The 15,080-nt window shown below is 54.4% G+C and overlaps 1 long non-coding RNA gene and 1 pseudogene across 1 annotated transcript; one reads left to right on the top strand and one right to left on the bottom strand.

The window, feature by feature from the left end:
• LOC111767485 (galectin-9B-like) overlaps positions 1-8,086 on the bottom strand; it is a 48,415-nt pseudogene extending 40,329 nt beyond the window's left edge.
• Positions 8,087-9,674: 1,588 nt separating this feature from the next.
• Positions 9,675-15,080, top strand: LOC138916179 (uncharacterized). The gene is made up of 2 exons (XR_011423050.1): positions 9,675-9,800; positions 11,046-15,080. It is a non-coding gene; the product is annotated as an uncharacterized lncRNA (long non-coding RNA).

Raw genomic sequence — 15,080 nt, forward strand, 5'->3', positions numbered from 1 at the left:
TCACTAGTTACCTTTATTCCAGCCACCTCCACTGCCATTTTCCTATGGCTACACTGTGCTAACTTGGTGCACATTATCTCATTTAATTCTCACAGCATCCCCATGAGGTAGATTATACTATCCTCATCTTGCAAAGGTTAAGTAATTGGGACAAGATCCCACAGTGTGCACCAGTCAAGATTTGAAGCCAGGTCTGTATGATTCCAAAGCCCTGTCACTAATTAGATTACAATAAAGATCTGACTCCTGCCCACAAGTTGCTGACAATGATGTTCCAAGCACACAAGTCGGATAAATGCTACTGGCTGACCTGTGTTCCTCAGGACAGGAACTGTTTCCTCTCCAGCTTGGTCATCTCAGCAACCTGGACAGTGCCTGGAACTTGCAAGTGTTTGTTGAGGAAGGGAATGAATAAATGAATGAATGAATACTGGACTGTGACAACCTCTTCCCTCTGTGTGGGGCAGGAGCCCTGAGTGGCTCACACTGCTCTTGCTTTCACCCCTTGGAGGACAACAAGTGGAAGTTCACCAACAACCCCATGTTCCTGGAGGTGCTGGAGGAGTTCCTGTCCCTGCGGGTGTCTGTTGGCTTCCTGCTCTCCCAGCTCCCTATTCTGAAACCCCGGTGCTACTCCATCAGCTCCTCCAGTGGCCGCACACCAGTGGAGGTCCATCTCATCGTGGCCATGCTTACCTTGGGGCCATACCGCACCCAAGGTAAGGCCGGGGCACAGGCTCTAGGATCGTCCAACTCTGCTTTTTACAGGCAGCTCTTCAACATCTCTGATCTTCAGCCTCCTCATGAGTTAAGCACACCCACCTTCCAGAGTTGTTAACAGCAAGAGGAGGCGTGTGTGAGAGATTACTATGATCAGGGCACTGTGCCAACCCCTTTGCATGTGTATTATCAGTAACCACGTGAGATGGGGACTGTGTACATTTTACAGGTGAGGAAAGTGAGGCACAAAGAAGTTAAGCCACTTGCGTAAAGTCCCACTATTAGCAAGTAATAACTGAGATTCAAACCCAACTCATCTGAATGCTGAATCCAAGTTCTTGACCACCGCACTCCACTCTGAGTCATATTACTGTGGGGGTGCTTTAGTAGGATCACATATGATCAAATATAATGAGATCAAAAGAGATTGGGAAAGCACCCAGTCCTTAGTAGGAGCCCAGTGAGTCTTAGTCTTCTTAAGAGTCCAGCCAGGGGTGATTCTACTTGGATTGTTCATTTACTCACTCCCTCACTCAGTGACGATTTCTTTTGTATGTCTCTGAGCTTGGCACCATGGTGGCTGTGGAAATACTGCACATGTAGCCCCTGCGCTCATGGAGTTTCCCACCTAGAGGGGGCAATGAAGAGAGAGCTTGGAAATAGATGATGGTCATTATGTGGGAGCTAAGAAGGAGAGCGCAGGGGGTTGTGAGGGCAGAGGATGGGGGATGGGCTCACATAGGGTGGAAGGTCCAAACCTTGTCCATTAGCATTGGCTCCTCTGCTGGGTGAACCGTGCCCCTGCCCTGCCCTCTGTAACTGAGCGTTGCCTGGGTTGGCAAAGCTTGGAGATGGTCCACACCTCAGAGCCCTCTGTGCTCTGAGAAGCTCAGTCACACACTTTCTAAAACCTGGTCAGAGACTCTATTTGCTTTGCCAGAGAACGTCAACCCAGGACAAGACTCCATCCTCAGATGAAGAGAGGAGAGGCACATCCAGTGAGAGCAAGATAACATCTAAAGGAAAACCAAAGGGACTTCTCAAGTTGGTTGGAGGTCCTCTCTAACACTGGAAGGGAATGTAACCCAGAGAAAGGGGAGGGATTTCCACAAGTGAAGGAAGGGCCACCAGGGGAGACAGAGACATCAGAGCAGACTAGGATGCTCAGGAGGTTGTCTACCACCCAGGTTTCCTACCAGCAAGGGCTATACTCCTGGTCACACTCCGGGGCAGTGGCTGTGGGCACCCTGCGGGGCCACTTCATGCTACTGTCATCAGAGCTGAGTGGTGGCCTGGGCGGGTCCCTGGAGAAACTCTTGGAGGGAGCACTGGGGTAGGAGTTGGATTCGGGGAAGCTGAGCTGTGACATGAGTCCACTGCTGCCTGAGTGACCTTGTACAGGTCACTGTCCCTCTCTGAGACCCAGTTTCTCCATTGGCCAAAGGAGAGGTTTGCACACTCTCTAGTCCCTTCCACGTTTCACCAGCTCTGGGTGTCTAGAGGGTGGATCTCAGAACCAGGAGGAAAACAGCCCCTCATTAAATCCGCAGAGCTCCTGAGTGGGCTGCTGGAGGAGGCGCGGCAGTGTGGGGGCAGCTGCTGGGACAGGTCCCACATGGGCACTAGGGAGCGATATTGGTCATGTCTGTCGTCCCTGCAGATGGTCAGGGTCCTCTGCATCATGGCGTCTGCAGCACATGGTTCTGCAGCCTGAAGACGCAAGACCTGGTGCCCTGCTTTGTGTGAAGGTAACCCCTTCTCGGCTCTGTCCATTGTGGGACCACTGGGCCAGCGGTGTTCTTGGTTGAAAGGGAGGGATCTGGATCTTAGGTGCCACTCTGGGCCCCTTGGCCATGAAGAAGGCACTGGGCTCACACTGGGCCTCTCCATTCTATCCTCTGCTATGGTACGTGGCCAACTCTAACTGGGACAGAGATGCCAGTGGTGGTGGTGCCCAGAGAACAGTGAGGCCCAGGCCTTTTGTCAAAAGGCCCCCAAGGTGAGGTGATGGTGTCCTTAGACAGGAGAAAGAAGCAGCCCGCGGGTCTTGGGAAATCTAATCTGAGCTCACTGTCTCCACCTCCCAAGACTACGACCCTCAACCACACCACCAGGTCTGCAGCCTATGTCCGGCGTGTGCATCAGCCCAGAGTGTCTGAGGACAGGGACCTCTCTCCGTCTGTCCCCTTCAGTGTCAGTGGCTTCCAGCTCCCTGAGGACTCCTCCCATCCTTGCATCATGGGTGAGAAAGCAGGTGAGGTCGGGCTGCATATCAAGGACTTGGTAGAGAGTGAAGAACACACGTCTTCCCTGGGGAAGGCTTCTCAGGGGCTGAGCCAGGTTTCCTTCTCCAGTAAGAGCGAGGAAGGAACTCAGCCAGGGGCTCAGTGGGGTCTGGCCAAATCTGTCCCCAACTTGGCGTTGGCCTCTGCTTCATTGGCTCCCTGCCCACTTCTCCCCTCGCTGCTCCTACTCAGATGGGGAGAGAGGGACATGCCAACCTCCAGTGTCCAGCAGTGCATCTGGAATGGGGTCAAGAATGTGGTCACCTAGCTCGGTGCATCTCACACGCCAACATGCACATGAACCCCCTGGGCTCTCGTTACAGTGCAGGCTCTGACCCAGCAGGTCTGCCCAGGGCCCGAGCTGCTGCGTTTCTAACAAGCTCCCAGGTGCTGCTGCTGCTGGGCTGAGGACTACGCTTTGAGCCCCACCCTGGTTCCCGAGGCACTAGACTCTTGATGGAGCTGGCAGGATGTGTTGGCATCATGCAGACACAGACCTGGGCCCCCTGCAGGCCTGGTGGCTGGCAGAACTCCCTGCATGTAGCCACTTTCCACACCACACTGAAAACACTAATGCCGGGGGACCCGCAGTGGAATCCACAAACAGGCCTCTCTTCCGAGTCAGCTTCTGATCCCACTGCCACCTCCTCCCACTGGGACTCAGGGTTCTGATGGGCTGGCCCTGCCATCTGGCCCAGCCCTTGGTCCATCTCATGAGCACAGGACTGTTTCCTGGGTTCACCTCTGTTCCCAACATTCCTGCATCAGAGATTCTGGCCCAAGAGGCCTGAGCCTGTCCTGACTTTTCCCATACCCTTGTGGGGTTTGTGGGAGACCCACTGGGAGCAGGTGTGGATATCAGGACCTCCCCCCTGATCAAAATGAGCCCGCACTCTCTCCTCCCACCCCCCTCAGCCAGGATCTCCCCAATTTCAGAGACCCCAAAATGTCTTTTAATAAACCTCAATCAGCCCATACGCATGTGGCAACAAGCCTTTTGCTCTCTTTCTTTCAAGGACACAGGGAAGGGGAGAGCCTCTTGCTGAGAAGGGTCCCATCAGTAGGTCGACCAGTGGGTATGCCATCAGGGAGCTTTCCTGGATTGGGTGAAGGGCTGGTGCAGGTGCAGGAGAGGCTGAAGCTGGGAGACAGGGAGGGGCCGAGGAGACCGCCTCCCCGGGGGAGTAAAGAGCTGCTGGCCTGGGACTGACTGGAGCTGAACGGGCTGCGGATGCAGCTGAGAGGCAGACGGGGTGTGGGCCTGGGTCAGGCGCTTGGTAAGCCCCAGCATCTCCCTTTCTGGGGCTGCAGCCTGTGCGGACCACCCCTCCCCTCGGATGGAAGGATCTGGGCAGCTGGGGCACGAGGTCCCGGCCCGAACAAGGAAGGTGGTCTCAGGCAGCTTCCCTCAGCACTCCAGGCTGGCTGCAGCCTCAGCAGGGCCAGACAAGGGCATGGTCTTCCCAGAAAAGAGACACTTGGCAAGCTGGGAAGGGCTGGGGTTGGGGCAGGTACGGGGAAGATGGACGTGATGAGCAGATCCAGACAGCAACATGCTCCAGCCCTCGACCCCGGGACAGGGATCCCAAATATGTCTGCAGGTAACTCAGCTGGACGTCACCAGCCACTTCCAGGAAGTTGATGGTGGGCAGGTTCTTCACACAGCAGTGGTAGTCACACAGGTTCCCACCATCCATGGCCAAAGGCTGTGGCCTTCACACGTGATCCACACCTGGACAGTGAGGCCACGTCATTTGCACTCACTTGGGAAGTCCTCAGACCTAAAAGCAGGCTTCTGTCTCCCACCCTCCCTCCTGCCTTCCTCACACCTTAATCGAGCAGCCCCCACACCTGCCCTCTAGCTGCTCTGAAGGATCCATTCTTCACTCCACATGCCCCGGGCTCTCCTGCCCCTGTGCTTTTGCATATTCTGTTCCCACTGCCCAGAATGCCCTTCCTCCTGTGCTCCCTACTCTGCACACCATGCCCACATGGATGACTGCTCATCACCCTTCAGGATTCTCCCCCCTCCCTCCAGGAAAGCGAGCCTTCCCTGCCCTCCTCCCCTCCTGACGCCCTCCTAGTCGAGTCAGGAGCCCCCTCAGGCCATGTCCCCACCCCATCCTCATTCTCCAGCTGGACCCTGAGCCTCCAGAGCAGAAACGCTGGCTTGTGCTGTTCATGTTCCCGGAACCCAGCGCACAGCAGGGCTTTGCGCCTGCACTGCTGCAGAGGCAGCCTCCTAACTTGTCTTTTCCACTCCAGACGCTGTCCAGGAGGCCCTCGGAGCACATCTGGGAAAATGTCATCATTCCCATCTCAGTAGCTAATGCTTGCACACTTACTGCACACCAGGCACTGTCCTAAGCATGTTATAAGCATGAATGTCATTCCATTGATACAACTCTATGAGATTGATATTATTATTAGCCCATTTTTAGATGAGGAAACTGAGGCGCAGAGGAGTTAACTCACTTGCTCAAACTCACAAAGCTATCTAGAAATCAAAGCATATCGCCCTCTGGCTTGAAACACACCAACTCACTGTGCTAAAATCCCGGCTCTTTCCAAGGCCCTCACAGCCTGACATCAGTCATTTCATCACTGAGAGAGCAGCATCAGGGTGGATTTAAAAATACGGAGGCCCACGTTCACCCCCTCATTGGCCCGGTGCGGGTCCAGGCATGGATTTTCCTTCTTTAAGCTCCCAGGGGTTTGACTGTGTGGTCTGGGCTGAGAACACCTGCTCTGTGTGAGCCCAGCCTCAGCCGCCTCACCCACACCTCTCTGTCCTCACTGTCCACCTGGGAGCCCCCGCCCCCTGGTCCTGGACAGGCCACGCCCAGGATCCGCCTCTGGAGTAACAGCTGCTCCCTCTGCTGCCTGCCTCAATGCACCCTCAGATCTTTGCCAGGCGGCTCCTACTGCCACTGGGGTCTCGACGGCACGGTGGCCTCCTCAGAGAGCTGTCCCCGTCTAATGCAGTGCGGCCCCTTCCTCGGGGCTCACTCTATCCCTCTATTCTGTTTGCTTTCTGCAGAGCACCTGTTCGTATCTGCAAGGCTCTGTCTGTGTGTCTGTGTTCTGGTTCCTCTGCCTCCTAAACTGCAGACTCCGTGGGGCAGGACCTCATTTGTCTGCTCCATGCTGTACCCCCAGCACCCAGGGTGCTTCCTGCACAAAGTGAGCCCTGATAGCATAGCTGAAATGATTGCGGAATGAATGAGTGAGTGAGTGAATAAAGGGAGGACGCCTCATTCTTGGGCTCCATCTGACACTTATCGCTGTGTGACCTCAGGCCAGTAACCCGCACTTGTGTGTCTGTTTCCTCATCTGTAAAGAGCAGATAGCACCATCTACCTGATGTGGGACAGTAACGGTAAAATAATAACAACAACTGGCTGAACATGTTCTCTTCTTCAGGGGGCAGCCCTCACCCCAGAGGCATCAGCTCCCATCTTGTTTGAGGGGCCCCAGACACCCCCACCCCCTGCTCCATTTGCCCTGTGAAACCTCCTCTGTGCTGCAGGCTGCAGCAGCTTACTGAGAAGCTCCGGCCTCAGGTGAAGGTTATTTTTCCAGACAGGCTTTTCTCCACATGTCCCCAAGAGCTGTTGATCTGTGTGTTGCGGACCCTGGTGTTCTCATCGAAACGGGGGTTCAGGTGGAAGGTGATGTCACTCCCAGAGCTCAGGTTGATGTAGAACCTGGGGGTGGGCAGCTCACATGGACCTCCTCAGACCACAGAGCTCATGGTCCCTGCCCCTCCCCAGCCCGCCCAGAGCCAGGGCGATGGCCAGAATGACCCTGGGCTGTCTCTCCTCCCTGCTAGCCCTGGCTTACATCTGAGCACTGGGCAGGACGGTGCCCAATACCACGATGCTCTTGGAGGGGTGCAGCTCATCTGGGATGCTGACAAAGTACGGATTCAGCTCTTGGGAGGAGAGGACCAGGTCAGCCAGCGGCAGCCAGAGCCGCCGCCATGGCGGGGGCCTCTTGTGCCAATTTCCATGAATTTGGACGGTGAACTGAGTTTGACAACCATGCCAGTGAGCAATGTATTTTCAAGAAAGAACTCATGACATCTTTACTTAGTTCAGTAAATGCCAGAAGAAAACTGCCTTCCTCAAATGAATGGGCTTAAACTGTCACGAAAACACCTTTGGCCGGACACAAAAGGACACTTGGGCTGAGAAGGGAAGGCCTTATACTATGCTCATGGTGAAGGGACGATTTTAAAGGGGAAGCTCCTGTGAACAGTTTTCTCCTTTACTTGTGTGTTTTGAGGAACCTCAGCTTCCTGGAGGACTGCTTCACTGCTGTCACTACCCCTCGCCTCCCACCCTGCCCAACGCAGACAAAACTTCTGCCTCCTCCTGTGAACACAGTTACGTAGGCTGGGTTGGGATAGGTCATAGGAGGGATTGCAGGATTCTATTGAAAAGAGATCAGGAAATTCAATGTGGGAGTCACACACACACAGGCTCCATACAGTCAAGAGGGGAAGCTCCAATGTGACACTGAGGTCGTGAGGCTTCGGCCCTTGGATTCTCCATCACTTCCTTCTCATGTCAGCCTTGGTGAGACTTCCTGCCATGTCCTGGACCCCATAACTGTCACCTGCCACTCCACCTAGGGCAGCCCCACTGTCTCCAGGCCTCCCGTCTGCTGTGCACTGGCACGCGGAGGAGCAGCAGCTCCATCCTGTGAGCAGCAGTGACATCCTGGGGCTCGTTCTCGGGATGCAGGACCTCCCCTCCAGATGCTGGACCACTGCACTCCCTCTCAGTGACAGAAGGAGCTGATTTCCCGCTGGTTCCTACAAGACCTGCCTCTGGGGCCACTGGGTGAGTCCAGCCATCTCCAGAATCTGCTGTCCCCAGGAGAGTTTCAATCCATGTCTCCTGAGCAGAAGGCCCGGCCCCAATGTTCCCATCCCCTGCTACACTGCTTTTTCCCTGACTCTGGGACTAGAGAATTCAGCCCTTGGGAAGGGGGACACGGTAGGGCTGTGAGCTGACTAGAGCTTTCAGACTTACTGGTGACATCTGTTGAGGGGCGTTTAGCTCCGAGTCAATCATTGCTTGCTTCTGGAAGAGAGAAACCTGGGTTTTAACCAGCCCTCACCAGCGTGGAGACCACCACCTGCCCCAAGAGGGCAGAACCCAGCAAAGTGCTCCAAGGTGAGTTGATCTTGAGCAGGTAACTATGGCCCTGATGAGAGCCCCTAAATTGGAGGAAAGAGGTGTTTCTTCTCTCAGGGGATGAATTTGGGGCAAAGGTTTCCTCTGGAGAAGGAATTTGGCTGCACTCTGGCCTCTGGCCAACCTTTCTTCTCAGTGGAGTTTCCAGCACAGCCTCATTTGGCAGGTGGATGGAAGCTGGGGCCTCAGTCTTCTGTGGCTGCCACAGTGGCAGAGGACTGAGCCAAGAAGTGCGATTCTGGGTGCTTCCCAATTCATCAGGGTCCACCCCCCAACTCCCGCCGCCCACCACGCAGCCAGGCAGACAGTCAGGGCGTCACCTCAAGCTCCCTATAGGAGGAGCACAATGGCTGGCCCTGCCTCCTCCTTTTAACCCATAGGAAGAACCAAAATGGAGAGGCTGCAAAGAGAGAGCAAGAGAATGGAAACTGGAGCAGGGTTGGTCAGCCTTTTCCCTGGAGAGTGAAGGGATGAGGAAATCAAAATGGCGCTTAACATCGGTGCCACGAGAGAGTGAGACCATGGCAGAGACTATGATCAGAAATGCCCACCTGACTCACCCTCGCCTCCTTCCTGCTCCCATCGGCCTTCCTGAGCCTGAGGCCCCAGATCTCCCCACCCTCCCAGGTTCACTGTGCTTAGGAACGGGGGGGGCCAGGGTTGGAGGAGGGGATCATCCCCAATGGCTCCTCCAGAGGGAGAGGAGGACCTGTCTGATGTAGACCAGCCAGCTTCCCTCAGCTCCCGTTGCTTCCAGGGCCGTATTTCACCCAGAAGGGGAAGACCAGCGTTTACTGAGGGCCTGTCATGTGCCAGGCTCGGGCTCCAGTGCCCTCTGAGGGAGGCAATCTTAGTTAATGTTCCATCAGTGAAGCAACCAGGCTCAGAAGGGTTAAGCAACTTGCCCAAGTTCGCCCAGGGAGCAAGTGATAAAATCCAAAATGGTGTCCAGTTCTGTCTAGTTGTGTCCACCCACCTTGTCCTCCCCAGGCCAGGGCCCAAGTGGGGCTGCCCTGCAAGGGCTCCCTGGAGCCCCACCAGGCCTGCAGCCAGTGTGTCAGGAGGCACGTGCCCGAGCAGGACCATGATGGGCCACAGGAAAACTGGGTGGACAGACATCCCTTCCCCTGCCCTCACTGCTTCAGATGCCTAATGAGGGAGTGGACCCTGCTCCTCTTCCTGTCCTGGACCCTGTCAACCGCGCCCCCCCCCCCAACCCCTCACTCCCAGCTGACTGAACTCCATGCCCTAACTTGTTTCCTCTTCTACTCCCTGTGCAAAACACATTCCATATTCACTTACCTGGTCCCTCCTGCATGCCTGGCACCATCCAGAGTGCTGGGGATACACACTGAGCAAGCCACAGTCCCAGCCTGCAAGGCTCAGGGGCAGAGGGAAGGATTGTGTGGAGTGACAGGGAGAGACGCGTAAGCACGGTTACACCGGAATGTGGTCTTTGTACAGGCATGTACAAAGACCCTGGAGACAGATGGGGGCAGGGAACATCCAGCGATCCTCCAGGCAGGGAAGATGCCCCCCGAGGAGCAATATTTCAGCAGAGCATTGAAGGGGCTTTAGGGGTTGGCTGCAGGTGAGGTGGCAAATGGTGATTTCCGCCACAGGACAGCATGTGCAAAAGCCTGGTGGCCCCAGAGAGCCTCGAGTGAGCAGTGGAGGCTGCGTGAGCTTCATGGGGGAGGGCTGAGGCCGGGAGGAGCGCTGGGTCAAGACTGGGGAGGATGCTGCACGGCCTGCTGGGGAGTTTGCCTTTGTTTAGAAGGACATGGGCCCTCAGGATTTCTAAGCAGGGAGAGGATGTGACCAGATTTGCTTACAGGAAGGTCACTGCCGCAGTGGGAGGGTGTGAGGTAGTGGGGAACTAGACCATGGTCCTCGTGATGTGGGGTCAGGGGGCCTGGACCAAACAGTGGTTTTGGGAGGGAGAGGCGTTGGTGCCCTGGAGAGAGATTAGGGGAGGGAGAGAAGAACCAGGACGACTCCCATGTCCAGGCTCTGAGTGCCCGGTGGAGGGAGACAGGGACCCTTTGGTGGGGCCTGTGGGCGCTGGCTGGCCTGCTGGCTGGAACCAGCCTGTCATCCCTTTGTCCTTCCTGCTAACTGCTCTGCTTCCCAGACTCTCTGTGTTTGACTCACTTGTGGATTGCGCCCCTATGGCTTGTGTGGGAATGGAGCAGCCTGGGAGAACTGCCTTGTGGAGAAGGCAGGCTGGAGAGGGTCCACGAGCCTTCCGTTAAAACAAAAGGCACCACGGGGAGAGAAGCATTATTGAAGCCAGGGACTTGGGCCAGAGGGAGAGCGCCAGGCAGGCGGGGGATGGAGGGTGCTCAGGACCATGTGGAGGGGCAGTGGGGACCATTAGGCACCGGTAGGTGACAGCAGGATGGTCCCCTCTCTCTCCATATATGCCTTTCTCTTTCTGTGTCTCTCCTGTCTCTCCCTCCCTCTCTCTCCCTGTCTCCATCTCTCTCTGTCTCCATCTTTCTGTCTGTCTATCTCCCCCTCTGTCTCTCTCTTCCTAGCCTTGTAGGGGAGAGAGATATGGAGAAATATGAGGGATGAGGACCAAAGAGAGAGGAGCTCATATTTGCTGAGGGCCTCTGTGTGTTGTCCCCGTCTCAGGGGTGCACTCAGTACCGAAAGTGGTAACAACAGCTCCAGTCCAGCCTCCAGGGCCCTGCGGGAATGTGGGCCCAGCACCCCCCAGTCCTCCCAGTTTTCATGAAAGACCAGAAATCCACATTGCCATGTGATATTTCCTGACATTTTTAAGTAACTTGAGGTAAAATACACATAAAACCATATAACCATTTTTAAGTTTGCAGTTCAGTGGCTCGAAGTTCATCTGCATTGATGTGTAGGCACCACCACCATCCAGCTCGAGAACTTTCTCATCTTGGAAAACTTCCTTGGACCTTTTAGATGTTGGCAACATGTTCAAAAACTTTAAAATACAGAGATGGTCAAATAGACCCTCATGTGGGCCTTTTTATAGCCTCTGTCATGTATCGCCTTGTGAACTCACACAATAACCCGTGGGGCAGCGGCAACTATGCCCCTTCCACAGATGAGGAAACTGAGGCTGGGAGAGGCCACGTCGCTTGTGTAAGATCCCACAGCCAATGAGGACGGCAGAGCTGGAATCTGAGCTGGATTCAGTTTGATTCCCAAGCCTGGGTTCATCCTGGACCCACACCACCTCCTAACCAGGGTGGAAATAGAGAGTGACAGAGAGGAGTGGCCTAGGAGTCTGGGAGACGGAGACAGGTCTTCTGGACTGAGACAGTGACACAAGAAGGACGAGGCACAGGAGCTGGAGGTGTGTCCCCAGAGTCACTTGGGTTTGGGCTCATCAAACAGGGCCTAGGCACAGCTAGACTGGGCCTATCCTAAGCCCCAAAGACATATGCCAGGGGACCATGTGACCTGGAAGCTGATGGAGGACAGCTGCACAGCGCCAGTGACAGAGAGGGTGTCCGCACGGTGGAAGGGCACACGGTGTGTGTACTACACAAAGAGGCTCCCGTTCACCATCACCTGCCAAGACGAGCGCATGTTCCAGGAGAGAGGTCCCAGACCAGGGCAGGGAGCACACCTGGGCCTCCAGGACTCCTGCTTCTAGAAATTAAGACCATCCATGCCTTGTAGGTCAGGGGCACCAGGCTTCAGAGCTGTGCCTGTTCAGGAACATGCCTGTGATCCAAACTCAATCTCTGCTTGGCTCTCCTTGTTGGCTTTGTAGATATTATGGTGTTTTGTTCATTGCAATAGCTCAGTTTGTCTAATCACAGCTCACCTGGGGTGTTACTTAAACATGCCTAAAAATGTTCCTAGGGAACAGAGAAGAGACGATCTCAGGCTGCTTATGGAGGGGATGGGAACATGCACCTTCATAGGGATGCACAGACACAGGTATACTCAGCCTACCTATCTTCCCAAACCCAGATTCACAACTCTGCTGGCAAGAGCAATCTGAAATGACTTGCAAAACTAAGCCATTACTGGAACCCAGATAAAGGCTGCAACAATGTTGCCAGGAAACAAATGTTCTCATGGACCCGGATGGGCCAATGGCTACAGCAGAGGAACCGAATTAACTCGGACTTTAAAGACTCAGGAGGACAAAAACCCCAAGGTGACTTATCTGGTTCTTACTCCCTGAGTGAAAGAAGCAACAGGTTCACCTGTAAGCGCAGGTGAAGATGTGTAAAGAGACTGCAGCCATCAGTAACACCCTTAAAGGAAATGGTCCTGTCATCTGTCTATGGTGTTGCTCAGCCAGATCTCAATGGGCGCGAATATTTCAAGGCTCTTCCCCAGGCCTGTTAGCGCTGAGGGGACGCACAGCGTGAAGGAGGGGAAGAGAGCTCCTGCTCACCTGGAAACATGAGCTCTGCACCAGGATGCTGAGCTCAGAAGGATTCCTGCTCTGTAAGGGCAGGTGTGTCTTCTCCTCCAGCCCCCAGCGTCCTTTCTGCTTCGTGTTGCAGACCACAGACCCGCCCCCTTCAAACCGTGGGTTGAAGTGAAAGGCAATGTCGTTGTCACCGGCTCAGAACTGCTCTCTGCTTCTGGCCGTGCCTGGAGCCTGAGAACGTTTTCCTTCCCTTCCTGTCCAGAAGTGCAGACAGCAGAGCCAGGCCCTATAGGCCAGAGGGTGGGCAGCCTCCTTCTGGAGGCCCGGTGTCACCAGAGGGCATCCAGCCCCCCTGGCAGAGGGGGCTCACCTACAGGAGGCAGTGCGAGGCTTACAGCCAGAGGGCGCTGCTGCCAGAGGTCCCGAGGCCCTTCTGGTGGGGACCTTCCCTGTCTGCATTACCTCGTTATCCTCACAACAACCCAGGCCATTGTTAGTGCCACCTTTATGGATGAGTTATTTCCTCAGTACCCAGATCTACTTCCCACTAGGGGCTGAGGCAGCCAGCTCAGCCTGGGCCAGCACCAGACCACGCCCACAGCCAGGGACTCTCTGGGGTCACGTAGGGAGGATGGGCGCAGATGAAGGTCATCTCTCCACAGCCTCTGTGGCCACCACTGCTTTTCACACCAACAGGGCAGTCGTCTGCACTGGGGACGACCTAGCAAGGAAATAGAAACCAAGGCAGTTTGGCAGTTATTCAAGGGGGAGGATCCAGGAGCAAGAACTGGATCTAGAGAAAGAGAGAAAGGTAGAGTTCCTTCTAGGGAAGGAGGGGATGGGGGAGCTGAGGGAGAGGGATGTGGATATTCCCCACCCCAGTGACCCTTCCCGCCTCTCTCCTCCTGTGCCGCACCCCTGAGACTGAATCATGTCTGGTTCATAGAGGTTCAAAGAGCCTGACCACACCGACACGACAGGGAGTTTCTAGATGATACTGCCCATTAGTATGTAACTGTCTCCTGAGGATACTCGGTCAGTGTCTGGAAAACAGTGGGGCTATTTGACAGGGCCTAAGTGGCTAGACATGCCTGTGCCAGGGTAGTGGTGGTGGTGGTGGAAAGGCCTGGTTATACCCATTTTACACACAGAGAAACCAAGGCTCAGAGAATCTAAGGAAGATACCCAAGGTCACACCACTCATTTGTGGTAGCCTGAGACATGTGAGTATACTTAGGTTCTCAAAAAAGTATTTCTCCCTTTTAAAATTTTATTCTTCATATACAAACATAATCATGTAGGAAGAAATGTTTTGCAAAGAGAAAACTTCATAAAGGATAGAGATTGTCGCCCGAGACTATTATGGTGCCCTGGGAGCTTCTGAGCCCTCTCTATGAAGTTTTCTCCTTCTCACCTCTCCCCTCCATTTTTTTGGGGGGGGCTTCAGAATGGAGAGACAGGCGAAGTCTTGCACATGAGAGAACATTCCAAGTGACACGGGAGTGGGAGAAGAAATATTAAATAAACTGCCCTTAATTGGCTTTAGCACCTGGTTAAGGGACAGGATTGACTGAGAGAGACTAGCGGGAGAGGCTGGGTCGGGGGAGTGAGGAGGGGAGGGGGAAGCAGCGAAGTCAAGCAGGTCCCTGCAGAGAGCTAGGGAGAGGCCCAGGGGTCAAGCTGAGCATGAGCAGTTCAGCATCATACAGGCCCCAGTGGGTAGAAGGCGCCCCAGGGCCGCACATCTGTCTGCGCCCTCTTCCTTCTTGCCCCTTGCTGGATGCCCCAGAATTTGCAAAGGCTGACTTCCTTTGATGCTCCCATAGACTGAGGCCACGTGTCCCTGTGCTTACCCTCCATCCTCACTATATTCCTGGATCCACCAGAATTTGACCATATTTAAGGGGCAGATGGCACATTGGAGCAGAAAGGAGGGAAAGGAAGGGAAATTCTTTGCAATCCTGGCTGAGACTAGGGACACCAGGGACAATGTCATTATTGATTGGCATATTGAACAACTGGAACTCCCATTCATTTCCGAATTGGAGTATAAATAATATAACTTTGGAACCTTCTTGGTAGATTCTAGTAAAGTCAAATATCTACCTCCCCTATGTCCGGGCTATTCTACTCCCAGATATTTACTCAAGAGAGGTAAAGACACATACATGTGTTCATAACAGTTTGACTCACCATAGCCCCAAACTAGAAACAACACAAATGTTCACGCCCAGGAGAAAGAAGAAGTGAACTGTAGTAGTCATACGATGAAATAGCCTTAGCAATCAAAAGGAGCCACCGACACAGGAAACATCAATGAATCTCACCGTCGAGCAGAAGAAACCAGACAGGTGTGAGCATGTGCTGTGATAACAGGTCAGAATAGCGATTTCCCCTGGAGGGACCTGTGGAAACTTCTGGGGCTGGAAATGTTCTGGGTTTGATCTGAATAATGGTCACACAGCTGCTTACATATGTAAAAACTCATCCAGCAAA

Source organism: Equus caballus, chromosome 11 (assembly GCF_041296265.1).
Source record: "Equus caballus isolate H_3958 breed thoroughbred chromosome 11, TB-T2T, whole genome shotgun sequence".
NCBI classification, from domain to species: domain Eukaryota; kingdom Metazoa; phylum Chordata; class Mammalia; order Perissodactyla; family Equidae; genus Equus; species Equus caballus.